A 21,369-nucleotide genomic window follows, 5' to 3' on the forward strand; every position below is an offset into this window, starting at 1 on the left:
GGGAAGGGGAGAAGGGGTAGAGGAGGGCCTATCCTTGTCTTCTGAGGTTACGACCTGGAAGTTACATGCATCATTTATGTGCACATCCTATTGTCCATCACATAATCAGATGGTCACATTGAGCTTCAAGGGCAGCTGGGAAATGTAGTCTTTACCTGGGCAGGTTCTGTTTCTAAAGGAGAAAGTAGAGCATGAAATTTGGGGACCAGCCCATAACCTCTGCCACCAAATGGGTTGGGAAGCAGGAGTGAACATTTGTCACTGTTGAGGCAACCCTAGCAGGGAGATGCCCTTTGGACAAGGAGACCTTCAGGACCTGCCCCCTTTCCCTCCCTGCCCTCACCTCCTCCCTCTGTCCCCCTCGCTTACTGTGCTCCAGACACACAGATCTCGCTGTTCCTCCAACATGCCAGGCACAGTCCTGCCCCAGGGCCTTTGCATGTGCTGTTCCCTCTGCTTGGAATGTTCTTCCCTCAGGTCTCTCCCTCCCTCGCCCCCCATTCAGATTTCTGCTTAGATCTCACCTTCTCAGAGGCTTTCCTTGAACATCCTGTTTAAAATTGCAACCTGCCCTCCCTCGTCAATTCTTGTTCCTTCCCAATGCCTTCCCTGCCCTAATTTCCTTTCTAGCACTTAGCACTCTATAAAGCCCTATAGACTTTACTGATTTATTTGCTTATTGCCTGTCTCCCTCATTAGTCTTTGAGCTCAACCAAGGCAGAGATTTCTGCCTGTTTTGCTTGCAGCTGCATTCCTGGTGCCTAGGACAGTGCCTGGTGCTCATTCAGGGCTCAGGAAATATTTTGAATGACTACATTGAATAAATAAAGCAGGCACAATGATTCCCTCTTTTAGAGCTCTGGAAACTGAGGTCTCGAGGAGGAAAGGTGATTCACCCAAGGTCACAAGCTAGTGGGTGGCAAAATATGGTTGTGTTACCTGCCGAGTTTCTGTTTCCTCTCTGACTGACCCTCTTTCTCCAACTTTCCCTTCCACCCAGAGAGTTATCTATAAATTTCAGTTCTGCTTATGTTTCCTGGAGCACATTACTGTTGCTTGCAGCCAGGATCCCAGGATGACCAGAGGGGCACCCCCATCATTCCAGGCACAGTGCCCGGTCCATTAGCTGCTGTACCACATTTAATTGCCCACACAAGTACAAAAATATTTGCAAATTAAAAATCACACATAAAATGCTCTCAGCCCCAATTTTAGAGGTGTGGAAAGACTGAAGCACAGGTGGGGGGAAGGGATGGTCCTCGTCACACAGCCAAGAGGCAGCAGAGGAGGGGTCCACCCTCTCTCTTTCTTTCCACTGTGAGATGAGGCTCACTGCCACCTGGGACAGTGCAAAGCTGGTCTTGGGATCGAATCCTGCCTTGTGCAGCCTTGGACCTCAGTTTTCTCTACTGGGACATGGGATCCTGATAACTATCCTGGGTATATCCCACTGTGCCCAGAGCCTGACATACAGAATGTGCTCCCACGAGGCAGGAAGTCAAGGGCATCAGTTAGCCGCCCCGGGCTGCAGGCTGCCCACCCCAGACCCCTTCCACCTTCCCTGCCTTTCTCCCTATTCCCTTGGCCGCCCTGTGCCAGGTTTCTGTTTAGTTTAATAATCTCCTGAAAGTTTAATTGTTGTTTTATTCATCCGTGACCTTTCTCTCTCATCTGGAGACATATTATTGCTAATCTACAAATTTCAAGAACCAGATTTATTTGCAAAACCAATTACCTGACTATGCAAATGACCTCTTTCGGCGCCTGCCTCCTTGGCCAGCTGGCTGGTCCGGGGAGAGGAAGAGCTGCTGTCCGCCCCGTTAGAGCCGCTGCTCAAACACTTGGATGCAAACTTATCTATAATTCCTCTGAGCAGGGCGACCCTCTCGGCCCCGGAGTTAATTAGAATCTCAGTAATCGAGGGAGGCTCTGACCCCACATCTCTCAGCTCTGACCTCCTAAAGGGGCCTCTTGAAGTGGACGGAGCCTCTAATTGCCTTCCCATCTGGCCCTTCCAATGGGGATGATGCCTCTTCATTCATTCATTCTTCCACAATCTCACATTGAGTGTCTGGGACTGTTCTAGGCTCTGGAAGCAGAGCAGGGAACAGGGAGCCCAGAAGGAAAGAAGTCCCCATCTTTATAAAGCTAACAGTTGGAGAGAGAGAAAACAGGCAAGATAAATATAAAAAATGTATAGCATGGCACACAGTATGGATCACAATGGAGGAGAAGCAAGCAGTGCCAGAGATGGTTGATCAGGGTTCATGGATCCCATTCTCTCTCCCTCCCTTCACTCCAGCCACAAAAACGGAGCTGATTCTTAAAATGCCAAACCTGGTCCTTCCTCAGGGCCCTTGCACTTGCTATTTCTGCTGTCTGGAATGCTTTTGCCAAAACTCTTGGCCAGACTGACACTTCCCCACACAGTTTCAGCTCACATGTCACTTCCTCAGGGAAGCCTTCCCTCCCTACTCCAGAGATAAGGCATCTCCCCACGACCATTTCTGTCCCCTTTCCCTGCTTTAGAATTCTTACTGCTTCCTGAAATTAAATTAGGCATTGGTATGTTATTCTCTGTCTTACTCTTTTTTTTTTTTTTGGCTGCGCTGCATGGCATGAGAGATCTTAATTCCCTGACCAAGGATCAAACCTGTGCCCCCTGCAGTGGAAGCACGAGTCTTAACCACTGGACCACCAGGGAAGTCCAAGTCTTACTTTACTTTAATATCAGCACCTTGAGGACAGAGGAACCGTGTCTATTTTGTTCACAGCTGTATCCTCAGCACCCAGAACAGTGTTTGGGTACTCAAAAATATATATATTTGTTGAATGAATAAATGAATGAATGAATGATGCAGGAGCCAGGAGGCCATGCTAGTCATGGTGTAGAGGACACAATAACTTCTAGCTGGGGTCATCTTGACCTCAGCACTTTCCCATGGCCTGGTGCAGTGGCTGAAATGTACCCATTTCACAGATGAGACCATGGAGGTTGCTAGATTAGGCGTGTGGCTTGGCCAGTGAGGACTGGTGGGGCTGGGATCAGAAAGCAGCTATTGAAGGTCTCCCTCAACGTTCCTCAGGGCCTCTGTGACTGTCCAACACCAGGAAGGGACATAGAAGGTTTTGGTAGAGCCTGGGCGGGAGGTGGGACTCCACGATCCACTCCCTGGACCTTAAGTTCTCAATCTGGGAAAAGTGACTTTGGGATTCCACCACCCCTGGCTTCTCTCTCACCTCTCTGTCTGTGCCTTCTCATCTCCTTTGGCTTCCTGTCCCCTATTTTTTTTTAAATTTATTTTTGGCTGCATTGGGTCTTGGTTGCTGCACACAGGCTTTCTCTAGTTGCGGCAAGTGGGGGCTACTCTTCATTGCGGTGCGCGGGCTTCTCATTGCAGTGGCTTCTTTTTTTTTTTTTTTTTTTTTTTGCGTTACGCAGGCCTCTCACTGCTGCAGCCTCTCCCGTTGCGGAGCACAGGCTCCGGACGCGCAGGCCCAGCAGCCATGGCTCATGGGCCCAGCCGCTCCGCGGCATGTGGGATCTTCCCGGACCGGGGCACGAACCCGTGTCCCCTGCATCGGCAGGCAGACTCTCAACCACTGCGCCACCAGGGAAGCCTGCAGTGGTTTCTTGTTGTGGAGCATGGGCTCTAGGTGCGCGAGCTTCAGTAGTTGTGGCTCGTGGGCTCTAGAGCGCAGGCTCAGGAGTTGTGGCGCACGGGCTTAGTTGCTCTGCGGCATGTGGGATCTTCCCAGACCAGGCTCGAACCCATGTCCCCTGCATTGGCAGGTGGATTCTTAACCACTGCGCCACCAGGGAAGTCCCCGTCCCCTATTTTTATCTTTATTATTTTTTAATTAAAAAAAATGTTTTGGCCACAGCGCTCAGCATGTGGGATCTTACTTAGTTCCCCGACCAGGGATGGAAGCAGCACCTCTTGCAGTGGAAGCGCGGAGTCTTAACCACTGGGCCGCCAGGGAAGTCCCATTCCTGTCCCCTATTTTTTTTTATAAGTTTCTTTCTTTAAAAAAAAAAAAAAAATATTTATTTATTTTTGGCTGTGTTGGGTCTGGCTGCACGCAGGCTTTCCCTAGTTGCAGCAAGCGGGGGGCTACTCTTCGTTGCAATGCGCGGGCTTCTCATTGCGGTTGCTTCTCTTGTTGCAGAGCCTAGGTTCTAGGCACGCGGACTTCAGTAGTTGTGGCTCACAGGCTCTAGAGCATAGACTCAGTAGTTGTGGCGCACCTGCTTAGTTGCTCCATGGCATGTGGGATCTTCCCGGACCAGGGCTCAAACCCATGTCCCCTGCATTGGCAGGCGGATTCTTAACCACTGCACCACCAGGGGAGTCCCTCCTCGCCCCTATTTTTTTTAATTAATTAATTTATTTTTGGCTGCGTTGGGTCTTTGTTGCCGCATGCGGGCTTTCTCTAGTTGCAGCGAGCGGTGGCTACTCTTCATTGCGGTGCGCGGGCTTCTCATTGCGATGGCTTCTCTTGTTGCTGAGCACAGGCTCTAGGCGCACGGGCTTCAGTAGTTGTGGCACTCGGGCTGAGTAGTTGTGGCTCGTGGGCTCTAGAGCGCAGGCTCAGTAGTTGTGATGCACCTGCTTCGTTGCTCCATGGCATGTGGGATCTTCCCGGACCAGGGCTCAAACCTGTGTCCCCTGCACTGGCAGGTGGATTCTTAACCACTGCGCCACCAGGGGAGTCCCTCCTGTCCCCTATTTTTGAGTCCTGTCCATCTGCCCTGGACAAGCCCCAAGAGCACTTCATCTGCGGTTAGCAACTTCTCTCCAACGTACTTCTCATCCAGTGTCCCTACTTCCTGTCCAGGGTCAACTTCACGTGCCCTGCCCTTGAACCAGACACTGGACATCGGCCTCTCCATTGTTTATGCTGTTCCCTCTGCCTGTCACATTCTTCCCCCTGGAAGCCTTTCCATGGCCCTCCAACCTAATTAGTCTCATCGCCAGCCCCACACCCCTATCCTATATCCCAGGGCAGCCTGGGCATGGCTTCAGGAACTGTCACCATTTCCGTGATGGAGTGGTTTGTTCAACTGTCTGTTCACATTTCTCTTCCCAGCTAGACGCTAATCTCCCCAGTTGAGCAAGGGCCTTGGCTGTCATTTTTATCCCGGTGTCTCCAGGACCTAGCACAGAAAGGGGAGCTCTACAGGAGCTTAATAAGTGCTTGTTGAATGGTTGACCTGTGCGTTGGGTGTTGGGTGGGGGAATGGATGGATGCATGGGTGGGTGGGTGAGTGGGGCATTTAGGTTGGGGGATGGGAGGATGGCTGGGTGGGTGGGTGGGTGGATAGAAGGATAGGTGCTTGGGTGGGGATGAGAAAATATGTGGATGAATGAATGAACGGTAATGAACCTGGCCTTGATGGGTGTGGACTGCCCCTGGCAGTGGACCTGGGTGAAACCCCCCACCCCAGCCCTGCCAAGTGGCTCTGAGGATTCAGCAGACTGTGTGTTGAGGGGGTACCTAGACACAGACCTAGTGCTGTCTGCAGGGCTCAGATTGTCTGGGGCGGGGGAAGTGGTTTTGGTGGGGACCAGGCTTGCTCGTGAGATTTCATGGCCCCTCTCCAGCCCACATGGCTGCACTCCCACTGCCCAGAGCTAAGCTCGTCTGCCACACCCCTGCCCCAGCTTCCCCCCTTCACCCCCTCACACTTGATTCAATCCTGGCCGCCCACCGGTTCAATTATTCTGCCGCTGGGGTGGCTGGCAATTTTCTTTCGGGGCTGAGAAGCTGCTTCGGTATCTGTGTGATTTTGAGCAGCATGGGGACCCAGAGATGGAAACACAGAGACAAAAAAGAGAAAAGGAGAGAGAGAAATAGAGACAGACAAATTCTGTGTGTGTGAGAGAGAGAGTCAGTCTGGACCAACCTCACCCCCAGGGCTTTAGGGGAGGCTTTCCAAGTATTCAAAACAGTGACCATCCTGCAAAGATTCCAGAATTTCTGCTCATGACCTCATGTCACTCCCCCATCCCTCAAAACACACACACACACACACACACACACACACACACACACTCTAGGGCACAAAACTCAGCCCAGATTTTGCAGAGGACCTTGCTAATGACCAGAACAGCTCAGAGATGAAGTGGGAGCCTTGGGACGTAGTGAGCTCCTCATCCAGAGAGGAGTCCAAGCAGAGGCTGTGGACTAGAAGTGCTTTTCAGAGCCCAGATGTGCTCAAGTTGCCCATTTATTCTTTATTGGGTCCTTTCATTTTTTCTGAGCATTTGCTAGGTGCCGGGGGGGCTGGGCTGGAGGGAGCCGGGGTACAGAGGGAGGAGGTGAGGGCAGGTCATGCAGGGCCTTGTGGCCCACGGGGAGGACTTGGGCTTTAACCCGAGGGAGGTGGGAGCCCTGGAGGGCTGTGGGCAGAGGGGGGATAGGAGCTGACTCAGGTTTGGGTGGCTATGACAGAGTATGTTGCCCCTGTCTGGCTGTGTGACCTTGGACGGGCTCCCACTTCTCTGTCTCCTGAGCCCCTTCCTCTGCACGAAGGTGACGGATGGGGCCGTTTTCAAGCACCTTCCTGGCCCCAACACCTTGGCCCCATCTTCCGAGCAGGCTCAGCCTTCCTTGATGACTCCAGCGCCCTGTATCACGGGTAATTATCTGTAAGCGCCAACCCTCCCGAGAGCTTCGCAGACAATAATGAAATCACCTAATCTTGTGATCGGAGATTTACCAGGGACGTCCTCACCAGCCAGCACCTCTCCCCAGGGAGGGATTCCCACGGCTCCCACAAGGAAAAAAAAAACTTTCTTCTCATTTGGCCTCCCCGCCGCCCCCCTAGAAGCTTAAGCAAAATCACCCAGTCCCTGGAGAGAGATTGTGTGGGACCGTCTTATGCATTCGGGTTCCGTTGGAGTTTCTTATGTTCTGGCCATGCGTCCTCCTTACTGTGTGGTTCTGGGCAACTCCCCACCCTCTCTGGGTCTCAGTTTCTCTAACCTGGCTCCTCACACTGCTTCTAAACCTACCGTGAGGGGCTGCAGGGTGACAGACACAGGATGGGGTCACAAAGGTTTTGAGAGACAAAACCTTTACCTCTGCCCCTCCCAGCCTGATTTTCAATTGTGGCCAAACATCCCTGACGTAAAATTGACCATCTGAACCATGGTGAAGTGCACAGCTGAGTGGCTTTACATACTTCACATTGCTGTGCAGTCACCACCACCATCCATCCACCGAAATGTGTTTTTGTTTTGATCACCCCAAACAGAAACTCTGTATCCATTACTCTTGCTTTTTTTTTTTTTTTTTTTTTTGTGGTATGCGGGCCTCTCACTGTTGTGGCCTCTCCCGTTGCGGAGCACAGGCTCCGGACACGCAGGCCCAGTGGCCATGACTCACGGGCCCAGCCGCTCCGCAGCCTGTGGGATCTTCCCGGACCGGGGCACGAACCCGTGTCCCCTGCATCAGCAGGCAGACTCTCAACCACTGCGCCACCAGGGAAGCCCTACTCTTGCTTTTTAATCTTAAGGTATCTTGGTGATCCTTCCATGGGAGTCCTCATTCTTTTATACAGTTGCGTAAGACTTCGTGGTGTGGAAGGATCATCATTCTATCCTTTTTTTTTTTTTTTTTTTTTTTTATGGGGGGCTTAACTCCCCACTTCTTTTTTTTTTTTTTTTTAGATGTTGGGGGTAGGCGTTTATTAATTAATTAATTTATTTTTGCTGTGTTGGGTCTTCGTTTCTGTGCGAGGGCTTTCTCTAGTTGTGGCAAGCGGGGGCCACTCTTCATCGCGGTGGGCGGGCCTCTCACTATCGCGGCCTCTCTTGTTGCGGAGCACAGGCTCCAGACGCGCAGGCTCAGTATTTGTGGCTCACGGGCCTAGATGCTCCGCGGCATGTGGGATCCTCCCAAGCCAGGGCTTGAACCCGTGTCCCCTGCATTAGCAGGCAGATTCTCAACCACTGTGCCACCAGGGAAGCCCCATCATTCTATCCTTTATTTACTTCTTTCACTTTTTCTAAGCTTTATACATGGGTCTAATTCTAGAGTTTCTGCTCTTGATCACCGAGCTATTCAGCTGAGAACTCTTGCTTTCTGGGGTGATATTAACTATATTTAACTACAGGTATGGCTGTGGCATTGACCAATGAGAATGGACATGCTGGGGCCAGGTCTCAGCAGTGCTGTCAGTGGCCAGATCTTGGAGGAGGTCCAGGGGACTTAGGGATGGGTCAGGGGCGTGGTCAGGATATATCAACTATTTACCAGGTGTTCCTGGACAGTGACAAGTTCAAGGTCACAGCTAAGTTTGGAACACTGCTTGTGTTGCTCCCTGTCTGCCAGTGCTGGGGTCTGAGGCTTCCCGAAGCCAGTTCTGTCATCCTCCACCTCGCGTGGATTCTTCTTCTCCTTCTCTTTCTTCTTCTTTAACATAATAGACTTTATTTTTTTTGGCTGCACCACATGGCATGCAGAATCTCAGTTCCCTGACCAGGAATCGAACCCGTGCCCCCTGCAGTGGAAGCACGGAGTCTCAACTACTGGACCACCAGGAAGTCCCTCTTCCTTCGTCTTGAGAGGGTCTGGGGTGTTGGAAAGAAAAGACCAACAGATCCTTAGGGAATCTCTGTAGCAAGCGTCCAGGACTAGGATGGCAGGGAGCGGTCCCATTTAGGGCAGCCAAAGGGTCCTGAGAGCCCCTGGTCCAGCCTGCAAGCCTGGAAGAGCATCCCCTCCCTCCTGAGCCTTCCTGGGAAGGTGGACGGAAAAGGAGGGTATTGTGATGCCTGGTGAGGTGGAACTTCACATTTTTTAATCAGGAGAAGCTGCCAGCCACATTTCCTTTGTAGAGTCAAGACAGCTAAACTCTGTGAAGTAGAACTTCTTTATTTAGGGAGAGTCAGTTGAATGGTTCCTCCTAGTTTCATTCGTATTTAAGTGGATGCCCATCGTCATGGGGGAATGGTGATGATGATGCTGTAGCAGATTGGATCTGTGAAACCAGCCCCCAATCTAATAGCTGAAAGCACTAAGTATTTATTTTGGTTCACGAGTCTGCAGATTAGCCAGGTGATTCTTCTAATCTCAACCAGGCTCATCACTGCCTCTGCACTCAACTTGGGGTTGCAGGCAGCTCTGCAAATCTTGGCTGGGTTCCCTCGTTTGGGGGTCAGCTGGCTGTTGGATGGGACAACTGGGCTTTCTTCCATGGACTTCTTCCATGAAGAGCAGGGATGCTCTTCTGGCAGACCAGCCTGGGGTTATTTGCATGGCAACTGGGCTCTAGGAGAGTGAGCAGAAGCGTGCAAGGCCTCTTGAACTTGGAAACAGACCCTGCTCCAGGTTCCAGTCAAACCTGGAGATGACTGTGGCCTCAGCTGACACCTTGATTGAAGCCTTGCAGAAAACCCTGGAGTACAGGACCAGCTAAGCTGTGCCTGGACTCTTGATCCTCAGAAACTGTGAAATAATAAAGGAGTTTTGGTTTAATCTGCTGCATTTGTGGCAACTTGTTATGCAGCAATAGCTGACTGATACAACTCTCCCCAAACTCCTCGATGTGCAGAGTGGGCCAGTGGCAGTGAGGTGGAACTCTTTTTTTTTTTTTTTTTACTTTGGCCATGCAGCTTGGCTTGCAGTATTTTAGTTCCCCAAACAGAGATCGAACCCAGGTGCATGGCAGTGAAAGCACTGAGTCCTAACCACTGGACCACGAGGGAATTCCTGAGGTGGAATTCTTGGGAGCGACAGGATTGATGTTCCTTTTCCTTCCCTTCTGTGGTTCACTCTGATGAGTTGAGGTGGCCCCGAGGGAGATGTAAAGGCATAAAAGGATACTCAGTGGTGTCCCAGTGGGGACTTAGTTATAAAGGAAGTGGGAGGGGGGTTGGAGGAAGAAGCTGGTTGGTTCTAATACAGAGTGTGATGGGGGCTGGAAGTCCTGCTTCATTCATTTCCCCTGTCCTGGTGTGTCTGGTGTGTCATTTCCCCTGTCCAAGTGTCTAGCTTGGTGATTGAGACCTGAACGGATTCATGAGTGTAAACCATTCGGCTCTAACCTTGGGGACCCAAGTTGGGGTTCCACTGGGGTCCGTGCAAGGATCTGTCTGGCTTAGGACACGCAAGGGAAAAACAGACAAGGCTGTGCAAGACCGTTGTTCAACAGTGACACCTTGTGGCAGTCACAGAAGTAACAGCGGGAATGGCCCCATCCATCCTGCCCCCTGCTCCTCTAATGTTTGAGAGAGAGAGTCCCTTTGGACTGACAAGGGGATCGAGGGTCTTGGAAAATTTGAGGAAAATGTAAAGGTGCAGTCAGTGGGAACATAGAGATTCATGGGAAGAATGAAGGAAAACTGGCTTCAGTTAGACCATTTTTGGCTTTTTAGCCTCTTCTGCATCCTTTCTTCTTCTGGAACAGTACCTTGGATTTTCCTGGGGGGCCCTCCCCCGTCTTGCTTTTGATTCATGAAGTTCAGGCAGGGCTCCATGGAGGGAGGCTGCCACCCAGTGCAGCAGCCCCATGGATATCCTCTTGGGCTCACTTCATGCAAAGCCTACTTCCTGTGAACACCTGAAACCATTTCTCTGAAAGTACTTTTTTAAGACTGTTGGAGCTCACTTAGCCACAGGCAGGCCAAGCCAGAAGACAGGAGAGTTATTGCAGCCCTCAGCCTTTACAGATGGGAAGTTGGTGGATAAATACTGCAGCTCCCTTTTGCTTCTGTTGAGAAAACTCCAAGGCATGCTCTACACAGTGTCCTAGAGGCCTCCAGTGGGTCACAGTGGCCTACACAGTAATCCCCCCATCCTTGCCTCAGGGTCTCTTTCTGGGGGAGCCCAATCAAAAAACACCCAGGGCTGGCCAATCAGGATTCTGAACCTATGGCTTCAGTGATTGGCTCAGGGCCACCCACTGTGACCCAAGTTAGCTCAATCAGAGTGAACTCCTATGGCTTCCCTGGTGGTGCAGTGGTTGAGAGTCTGCCTGCCGATGCAGGGGACACGAGTTCGTGCCCCGGTCCGGGAAGATCCCACATGCCGCGGAGCGGCTGGGCCGGTGAGCCATGGCCACTGAGCCTGTGCGTCCAGAGCCTGTGCTCCGCAACGGGAGAGGCCACAACAGTGAGAGGCCCGCGCGTATCACAAAAAAGAAAAACAAAAAAACCCAAAAACAGAGTGAACTCCTGAACAATTAGCTGGATTTAGGGGGACAAATGATGCTCTTTTCCTCAGGGGTTGCTGAGCTTATAGGAACGTGGTCTTCTTAGGAGCTATCTGGTCACCATGTGGGAAGCACCTCCGTGTGAATGGAACTAATAGAGAGGAAAGCAGATGATCTTGTCATGATTTGAGCACCTGGATCAAATTGTGCCTGAAGCTATATATTTTGATATATATTGGCTTTTTGCTTAAGCCAATCCAAATCAAGTGTTTGTTTTGTTTTGTCATTTTCAGACCAAAGAGCCCTAACTATTGAGACATGGGCAGTGTATGAGTTTTCTGGGGCCGCCATAACAAAGTACCACAGACTGGGGGACTTCAACAACAGAAATTTATTTTCTCACACTTCTGGAGGCTGGAGAAAAGTCTGAGACAAGGTGTTGGCAGGATTGGTTTCTTCTCCTTGGCTTGCAGACGGCTGTCTTCTCCCTGTGTCCTTACCTGCTCTCCCTCTGTGTGTGTCTGTGTCCTAATCTCTTCTTATAAGGACACCAGTCATATTGGATTAGGGGCTGCCCTAATGACCTCATTTTAACTTAATTACCTGTTTAAAGACCCTTTCTCCAAATACAGTCACATTCTGAGGTCCTGGGAGCAACTGCAGAACTGCTTTGGCTGGAGCTAGACTGACTGGGTTCAAATCCCAGCCCTGGAACTTGCCTGTCCTGTGGCTCTGGGCAAGTTAGTAACCCTCTCTGTGCCTTGGTTTCCCCTTATGAGCACCCACGTGTTTATCTCCTTCCTCCACCTCAGGTCCTTGAATCGCTGCCCAGTCCCAGGCACCCCAGTGGGGGGGTAAGGGAAGCCTGATGGGCTCTGCTTTGGAGGTTAGGTCTTTAGACCCACCCTGACCTGCTGCTGGGCTCATCGCCCTAAAAATCACAGCTGCACCGATGCTCTCACCATCCTGCTGGAGAACTTTCTATGGCTCCCTCTTACCAAGTCCCAACTCTTTCTTCCACCCACCAGATCTTCCCTCTCCCTTCTGCCAGTCCCTCCAAATTCTCCTCATATTTTAAGGCCCAGATCAAATGTTGCCCCTTCCAGGAAGCCTTCCCAGACTACCTTGAAATCTCCTCTGGCCTCACACAGGATTTATCTACTGTCAATATCCAGAGTACTTGTCATAGTTCACATAACCCTCACGTCAGTCCTACAGTGTAGATTCTTTTTCTCAAACCCATTTTGCAGACAAGGAAACTGAGGCTAGCAAGATGAATTAGCTGGCCCAGCATTAGAGGAGGAGCTGAAGTGGGGACCTGGTCCGCGGACCCCATGACTTGTGCTCCTACCCTCTGCTCTCTCTCCGACTGGTGAATCTTGCCTCTGAGCGTTTCCATGATGGGGGGCTGCCCTTCCTTCCCTGGGTGGTCTTGGAACGATGCCTCCCCCAGGATGCAGGAAGCTGGGCAGAGACCGGGAGAGGGAGAGACAGAGGACGCCAGGGTGGAGGTAGGAGGGTGGCAGCCAGCGAGAGGGATGGGGGGAGATTGATCATCCCCAGAGCTGTGGGCCTCCGTGGCCACGTGGCTGGTGGCTTTTGCGGAGACATGTCACATTGCAGACTCAGCACTTGGCTTGCTTCCCCACTGACGGCTGCTGCCCCAGCCTCTGCCAGAAAGAAAAAGGGCTTAGTGAGCCCCTGGTGCTGCCAGAAAACCCTAGCTGGGTCCTCTGTGGCCTCTGTTAGGCAGTAGCTTTCTCCCCAGAGGTGGGGAGGACAGTGGTCTGTAGCCAGGAGGACTTGGGCTCACGTTCTGGCTTTGCCACCCACTGGGTGACCTTGGAGTGCCCTTCAATCTCCCTGTGCCTCTGTGCTCACCTTTGTAACTCCCTTCTCTAGAGGGTCAGGGTGAACCCTGTAGGCTGGTGCAGGCATAGCAGGCACTGACCGAATGATAACCATAATAACAGCAATGACAGACCACAGCTGTGGTTACAAACAGCATCGTTGAAGGAGGCATGGGCTTTGCAATCACACACGCCTGGGTTCAAATTCCAGTTTTTGGAATTTAGGAGCCTTAAGGGGACCGTGGGCAAGCTGTTCAATCTCCGGGGGCCTCAATGTTCTGATCTGGGCAACGGGTACCGTGGTGTTTTCTCCTTCGTGGAGGCTGTGAAGAGGAGTGGGGAGGCCCAGGAGGGTGAAATTCGTAATTCCCACAACTCAGCAAATCCCTGTTACATGGCAAAGAGGAATTAAGGTTGTCGATGGCATGAAGGTTGCTAGTCTTTCTTTAAGAGACTTTAAGAGCGAGAGAGGGTCCAGGTGGGCCCAACGTAATCCTTAAATATGGAAGAGGGAGGCAGGAAAGGGAGAAGCAGAGAGAGGCAGTGTGAGGAGGACTTGACCTGCCATTGCTGGCTGTGAAGGTGGAGTAAGGGGCCAGGAGCCCAGGAATGCAGGCAGCCTCTTGAAGCTGGAAAAGGCAAGATATGGGTTCTCCCTTCTAGCAGGAACCAGCCCTGCCGACACCTTGATTTTAGCCCAGTGAGACCCACGTGGGACTTCTGACCTACAGAACCGTAAGATAATACATTTGTGTTCTTTCACTGTTTCATTAAGTTTGTGGTAACTGGTTAAATTACAACAGCCAGAGAAAACTAATACAGGTGGTCACTGGCATTGGCAGAGGTAGAGGGTCAGGGGTATGTCCATTGTTCCCTGCCTCCTAACATCCATCCTCCTGTCCTTCCTCACATAGGTTGCTAGATTTTGGGAGAGGTGGAATGGCACTCTGTTAAAGACTCCATTTCCCAGACTCCCTCGCAGCTAGCTATCTAGGTGTGGCCATGTGACTGAGTCCTGGCCAATAAGACTTGGAGAGGGGCTTCTTGGAAGGCTCTGTATAGGAGACAGTCCACTGGAGAAAGCCTCCTTTGTCCTTCCACCCTTCTTCCTTCCTGCTGCTAGAACAAGGGTGTGATGGTTGGTGCTTTGGCAAGCATTTTGGACCATGAGGAGCAACATGGTAGATATCCTGAGGAAGACACAGGACTCTGTTCTTGAATAACTGAATCATCCTTGGATGAAGAAGTCATCCATTTATTTAACAAGCGTTTAATGAGCACCCTCTGTGTGCCATGGGGAACGTGTGAACAAAACAGATAAAAATTCCTGTACATGGGGAGCTGACATTTAGAGGAAGAGGGAGCAGAAAATGGACAAATACATATTCTCAGGAAATGATTAGTACTAGGGAGAAAAATAAAGGAGGGTATGAAAAGCGAGCACAGGGATTGATCAGTGAAGGCTCTTGGAAGAGGTACCTTTTGAGTAAATACCTTAATGGTTCATTGTATAAGATGAAAAATGTTTCCTAATGTTGGACTAAGTTAAGATGGCTTTTCCTGTTACTTGCAGCCAAAAGCATTGACACCATTGTTCCTTTCTTTGAGTTCTCACTGTATCCGCGGGGTGGGAAAGTCCTATGATGATCCTGTTTTACAGATTAGGAGATTGAGGCTGGGAGGGGGAGGTGATACACCCAAGATCACATGGCAAATAAGAGGGAGAGCCAGGATTTGAACCCTGAGGTGGGGTGGGTAGCTGGGAGCCCTGGAAGGTCTGAAGGTGGGATTAATGCACTGAGATCAGGTGGGAGTAGGAAGATGTATGAAGAGACATATCCAACCTCCACACCTTTGCTTCTACAGTCTCCCCTCCCTGGGATGCTTCCTCTTTCCAATCCCAGCAGCAGGCACACCTCCTCCAGGAAGTCCCCCTGGCCCTCACTGTCCCTGTGGCCCCATCATGCCCTGCAGCTGAGAGCTTAGAGGGTTTGGGGACAGTCTCAGGTCCCTTTTCCAGCTGCTGTGCCATCATGTTTATGCATCCCTCTGGAAAAAAACGATTACATTCCAGCCTGACCTTCTCCCTGTCGGTGCGGCCATCACCGTGTCAGTCACACAGCTCAGAGGGGGAAAAATTATTTTATCTTTAATGATACTTAAAACTGCTCAACAGGGCTGTCACGGAGACTGGGCACAGGCAGCTGCTGGCCCCTGAGCTCTGGATCCTGCATCCCTCCGGCTCCTGCTTTGCTCTCTCCTCCCCTTACAGAAACTGCTAGAACCTGTTGATTTGCAGAATTAATTCCCACCCTCTGGGTCCACCCCATCTCCAAATGGGGTGGACCCCTCTCTCTATCACTGTCTTTCTTTGTCTCTCTGCCTTGACTCTTTCTGACTTTCTGTCTCTGACTCCCTCTATTGCTATCTCTCTCTTTGTCTCTCTGTCTCTCTCTGTCTCTTTCTGTCTTTATTAGTACATGGTGAGACCCAAGTTACCCCTCCTGTGTATCGGGTGCTCATCCAGTGTGGTCACCCACAAATCACTTTCTCCTTCACAGCACCCTATGATGGAGACCCCATGATCATGCCCATTTTCCTGTGCTGGAGACTGATGCCCAGAGAGACCAAGCTCTTTTCAAGGTCACACAGCAATAACAAGGCAGACCTGCTACAAGGATAATCTATCACTGCATAGAAAGAAAATCTGTTGTCCTTTCCCTCTGAAAGCAATGTGGGATCTTGGAAGCTTTACAAGGCTCAGACCTCAGGGTTGGGTTTGACTCTTAAGTCAGCCACCACATAATCTTGGGCAGACACTGAATATCCTCTTACCTCAATCTCCTCATCAGGTGAATGGACCCCTGGGGGATATTTTTTTCCTTTTTTTAAATTGAAGTATAGTTGATTTACAATGTTGTGTTAGTTTCTGGTGTACAAAAAAGTGATTTATTTATATATATATATATATTCTTTTTCATATTCTTTTCCATTATTGTTTATTATAGGATATTGAATATAGTTTGCTGTGCTATACAGGAGGACCTTGTTGTTTATCTACTTTATATATAGTAGTGTGTATATGTTAATCCCATGCTCCTAATTTATCCCTTCCCCACCCTTTCCCCTTTGGTAACCATAAGTTTGTTTTCTATGTCTGTGAGTCTATTTCTGTTTGGTAAAGAAGTTCATTTATATCATTTTTTTAGATTCCACATGATGGAAGTGACATCATATGGTATTTGTCTTTCTCTGGCTTACTTCACTTAGTATGATAATCTCTAGATCCATCCATGTTGCTGCAAATGGCATTATTTCATTCTTTTCTATGGCTGAGTAATATTCCATTGTATATATGTACCCCATCTTCTTTATCCATTCATCTGTCGGTGGACATTTAGATTGTTTCCACTTCTTGGCTGTTGCGAATAGAGCTGCTGTGAACACTGGGGTGTGCGTATCTTTTCGACCCTGTGGGGATCTTGAGAGTTGGGGTCTTGAATGTCACCATAGGTTTGTCAGATAAAATACAAAACTCCCAGTTAAACTGGAATTGCAGATGAACCACGAATAGTTCTCTAGTATAAATATATCCCAACTCTGGCATGGGATATACTTATGCTAAAATTCACTTGCTGTTGGTCTGAAACTCAGATTTCACTGGGCCTCTTGTCTTTTTACTGGCCAAATGTGGCAGTCTTAGCATAGGGCTCTGGAGGAAGAGAAGGTTCTGGACATTGTGGGGCAGATTCATTTACATACACAGTGCCAGGCTCTCATGGCCACCATATATACTACTAAGGAAATCTCCAAAAACAGAACATGCTGAGAGATTTGTGGGCAATATGGCACACGTCCCTCTGCTGGAGCCAGGGCCCGCCTCGGTCATTTGGAAATGGTGGCGTCCATCGGGGCTTGAATATCTCAGGCAAAGCTGAGCAGAAGCCCCAAACTTCAAGAGGTGGCAAAGAATGCAGTCAGACTCAGGCCACCGTCTCCCCGTTCCATCCTCCTACTGGACCCGCCAGCCACCCTATCACGGCCCATCCCCAAGGCCGGTGGCCCTCCACTCAAAGTGTCAATATCTCCCATTCTAAATTTCACCCCAGAAATCAATTAGGGCCCTGGACAAGTTGATTATAAATCAGCTATATTCATAATTGTTATGTCTTTAATAAATCAAAGCTGCACAAGTCGCCAGCAAAATGGAGCTGTTCTCCGGGGGTTATCAATTACCCCGGGGGAGCACGGGCCCGCGTTCACATTCTTTCATCCTCCACCCAATCCGGAGAGGCTGCCGGCTGGCCAGGGAGTTCCTGGACCCAGTCCGGGCCGTTCCATTACGGAATTGCTTAAGCAGCATTTTAAATAACAAAAAGGGATATCAAGTAATATTTTTGCCACCTGGAGATCAATACGCTGTCCTTCAGATGGCATGACGGATCGTCTTGGCGAGCTTCTCCGAGTTAATCCAATTTCCCTGGGTCTGGATGGGACTGGGCGAGCTGGGCAAGGCCTCCCGCCTGCCAGGCAGAGCCCAGCCTGGAATGTGTGGTCTCCCACCCCGCCTGTAAGCGCTGCGGGAACATATATAGAGCAGTGGGGGAGGCGGGCAAGGAGCCAGTTCTGCAAGGCAGTGGTTCCAACCAGAGATGATTCTGCCCACCCAGAGGACACTGGGCAGTGTCTGGGGACATTGGTGGCGGTCACACTGGGGGCTGCTCCTGGCATTGAGTGGGTGGGGGCCAGGGAGGCTGCTCCACACCCCATAGTGTGCAGGATGGCCCTCTACAGAGAATGACCAGGACCCGCCTTCTTCCCCATCTTCACTTCTGAGCTCTGTGTCCTTGTTATTCCAAAGCTCGGAGGGACCAGGCCTGCTGTGGCAGCAGAGAGACCCGGGTTCAAGTTCTGGGTCTGTGGCTGACAGTGTAATAGTCCAGGGAAAAGTCGCTCCGTTTAGTTTCTGCCACCATCACATGGGCCTCTGGGTCCCTCACCTGCCTCCCTGCAGGGCTGTACAGATCCTGGAGCCAGTGATTCGATCCAGCCAGCATATATTGAGCACTTACTGTATACCAAGCACCATTGTAGGTATTGGGCATCCAGCCACCAAGATGGAGAAAACGCCTGCCCCCGGGTGATTTAAATTCTAGTTGGGGAAGAGGAAGAATTAGTTGGTGAGTTAATAAATAAAGAAGGCAGTTTCAGAGGTTGGTTTCTCCAGAGAAACAGAACCAATAGGATGTATATACATCTAGAAAGAGATTTACTATGAGGATTTGGCTCACGTGATTCTGGAAACTAGAAGTCATATGATTGGCTGTCCATAAGCTGGAGACCCAGTCCGAGGGCAGGAGAAGATGGATGTCCAGCTCATGCAGTCAGGCAGAGAGAGTGGATTCCCCCTTCTTCCACCTTTTTGTTCTATTCAGGCCCTCCACGGATTGGATGAGGTCCACCCACACACACTGGGGAGGACCATCTGCTGACGCAGTCTACCGATTCAAATGCTTCTCTCTTCCGAAAACATCCTCACGGACACACCCAGAAATAACGTTTAACCAAAGGTCTGGGCACCGCCTCCCCCCCACCCCACCCCAGTCAAACTGATACCTAAAATTAACCATAGGGGGCTTCAGTGAGGAGGTGACATTGGAGTAGGCGCCCTCTGGTGGCTGCTTCAGGAAGGACAGACAGTGGGGGGCGAGGGTGGGAGCCCAGGAACCAGGGAGGAGGCAACTACCCTGGTCCAGGCAGCTGATCATGGGGTGAACCAGGTGGAGGCAGAGGAGGAGAGAGGTTCTGCATGGGTTTTGAAGGCAGAGGGGACAGGATTTACTGAAAGACTAGATGTTAGACCCAAAAAAAAGAAGATCTTAAGGATATAAGGTGAGATCACATATGGAAGCCAGGAGGCCTGTGGCAGTGCCCCTCTCAGGCCCTCAGCCTTCCAATTTCTAAAATCAGGCTGATATAACCTGTCTCACAAATTTGTTTTATTCTTTCCCATTATGGTTTATCCCAGGATATTGAATATAGTTCCCTGTGCTATATAGTAGGACCTTGTTGTTTATCCTTTCAATATATAATAGTTTGCATCTGCTAATCCCAAACTCCTAATCCTTCCCTCCCCCACCTCCCCTCCTCCTTGGCAAACACAAGTCTGTTCTCTATGTCTGTGAGTCTGTTTTTGTTTTGTAGGTAAGTTGATTTGTGTCATATTTTAGATTCCACATATAAGCGATACGATATGGTATTTGTCTTTCTCTTTCTGACTTACTTCGCTTAGTATGATAATCTCTAGGTCCATCTATTTTGCTGCAAATGGCATTAATTATTTACTTTTTATGGCTGAGTAGTGTTCCATTGTATATGTATACATCTTCTTATTCATTCTTCTGTTAATGGACATTTAGATTGCTTCCGTGTCTTCACTATTGTAAACAGTGCTGCTGTGAACATAGTGGTGCCTGTATCTTTTCGAATTAGAGTTTTATCTGGGTATATGCCCAGGAGTGGGATTGCTGGATCATATGGCAACTCTATTTTTAGTTGTTTAAGGAACCTCCACACTGTTCTCCATAGTGGCTGCACCAGTTTACATTCCCACCAACAGTGTAAGTGGGTTCCATTTCCTCCACACCTCTTCCAGCATTTATTATTTGTAGACTTTTTAACGATGGCCATTCTGACCGGTGTGAGGTGGTACCTCATTGTAGTTTTGATTTGCATTTCTCTAGTAATTAGTGATGTTGAGCATCTCTTCATGTGCCTCTTGGCCATCAGTATGTCTTCTTTGGAGAAATGTCTATTTAGGTCTTCTGCCCATTTTTTGATTGGGTTGGTTTTTTTTTGTTATTGAGCTGTATGTGCTATTTGTATATTTTGGAAATTAATCCCTTGTCAGTCACATCATTTGCAAATATTTTCTCCCAGTCTGTAAGTTGTCTTTTCATTTTGTTTACAGTTTCCTTTGCCGTGTCTCACACATTTAGACTCAACAACCATGAAGGACCCAGCTCCATGAGCCCATGCCCTTGTAAATCTCAATGCTGAGGTCTCCCTGACATCTGTGGGTTTTTTTTTTCTTTTTCTTTTTCTCATTTTCAATTTTTGGCCACACCGCACATGGGATCTTAGTTCCCCAGGATCGAACCCACACCCCCTGCAGTGGAAACACCAAGTCCTAACCACTGGACCATCTGGGAAGTCCCTCCCTCACTTCTAGAGGATCACATACACAGTTCAAGTTTCACAGTTTCACCCCACTGCAAACCAGGGCAAGGATGCATGTGTAGCTGGAGGATAGAAGTGTGTGCATGTACGTGTGTGAGAGAGAAAGAGAGAGAGACCTCTACTGGTGAAAGGTGACATTGCAACCTTGCTCTATTAGACACCATGCCAAGATAAAGCCAAGAGGAGAAAAAGGTGAAATCTGGAAGTTCCTTACATAAGGAACAGACAAATTTGATTTTCTTGGCTCTGGGCATCTATGGGGAGGGTTGGAGTTGGGAGAATCTTAAGTAACAGGCAGTCAGGAAGAGAAGTGAAAGGCAGAAGCCTGGTGTATTTGTTTCCTGGGACTGTTGTAGCAAAGTATTACGAAAAAGCAGAAATTTATTCTCTCGCACTTCTGGAGGCTAGAAGTCCAGAATCTAGGTGTCGGCAGGGCCATGCTCCCTCTGAATCTTTTTGAGGAGGATCCTTTCTTGCTTCTTCCAGCCTCTGGTGGCCCCAGGCATTCTTTGGCCTGGGCTGGCAAATCTCCCCATCTCTATCTGTCTTCACATGGCCACCTTCCCCCTGGGTCTGTGTCCTCACATGGTGCTGTCCACTCTGTGTGTGGATCTGGGTCTAAATTTCCCTCTTCTTATAAGGACACTAGTCATATTTGGATTTGACCACTCTAATGACCTCATCTTTTTTTTTTTTGGATTTTGACTTTAAGGTGTTTTTGCTATATAGATTTTTTTAGAATTTATACAGTGAAACATCAGTATTTTTTTTTATGGTTTCCGGATTTTACCTCATATTTAGTAAGGCTTTCCTCAATCCCAAATAAAGTGAACAATTTTCCATTATTTTTTGTTGTTTGTCTCCTGTCTCTTCTTTTTTAAATTATTTTTTTACTTTTAAGTTTAAAAAAAATTTTTTATCAGAATATAGTTGCTTTACAATATTGTGTTAGTTTATACTGTACAGAAAAGTGAATCAGCTATATGTATACATATATCTGGATTTCTTTCTCATTTAGCCACCACAGAGCATTGAGTAGAGTTCCCTGTGCTATACAGTAGGTTCTCATTAGTTATCTATTTTATACATAGTATCAACAGTGTATGTATGTCAATCCCA

This window comes from Mesoplodon densirostris, chromosome 3 (assembly GCF_025265405.1).
Source record: "Mesoplodon densirostris isolate mMesDen1 chromosome 3, mMesDen1 primary haplotype, whole genome shotgun sequence".
Classification (NCBI taxonomy): Eukaryota; Metazoa; Chordata; class Mammalia; order Artiodactyla; family Ziphiidae; genus Mesoplodon; species Mesoplodon densirostris.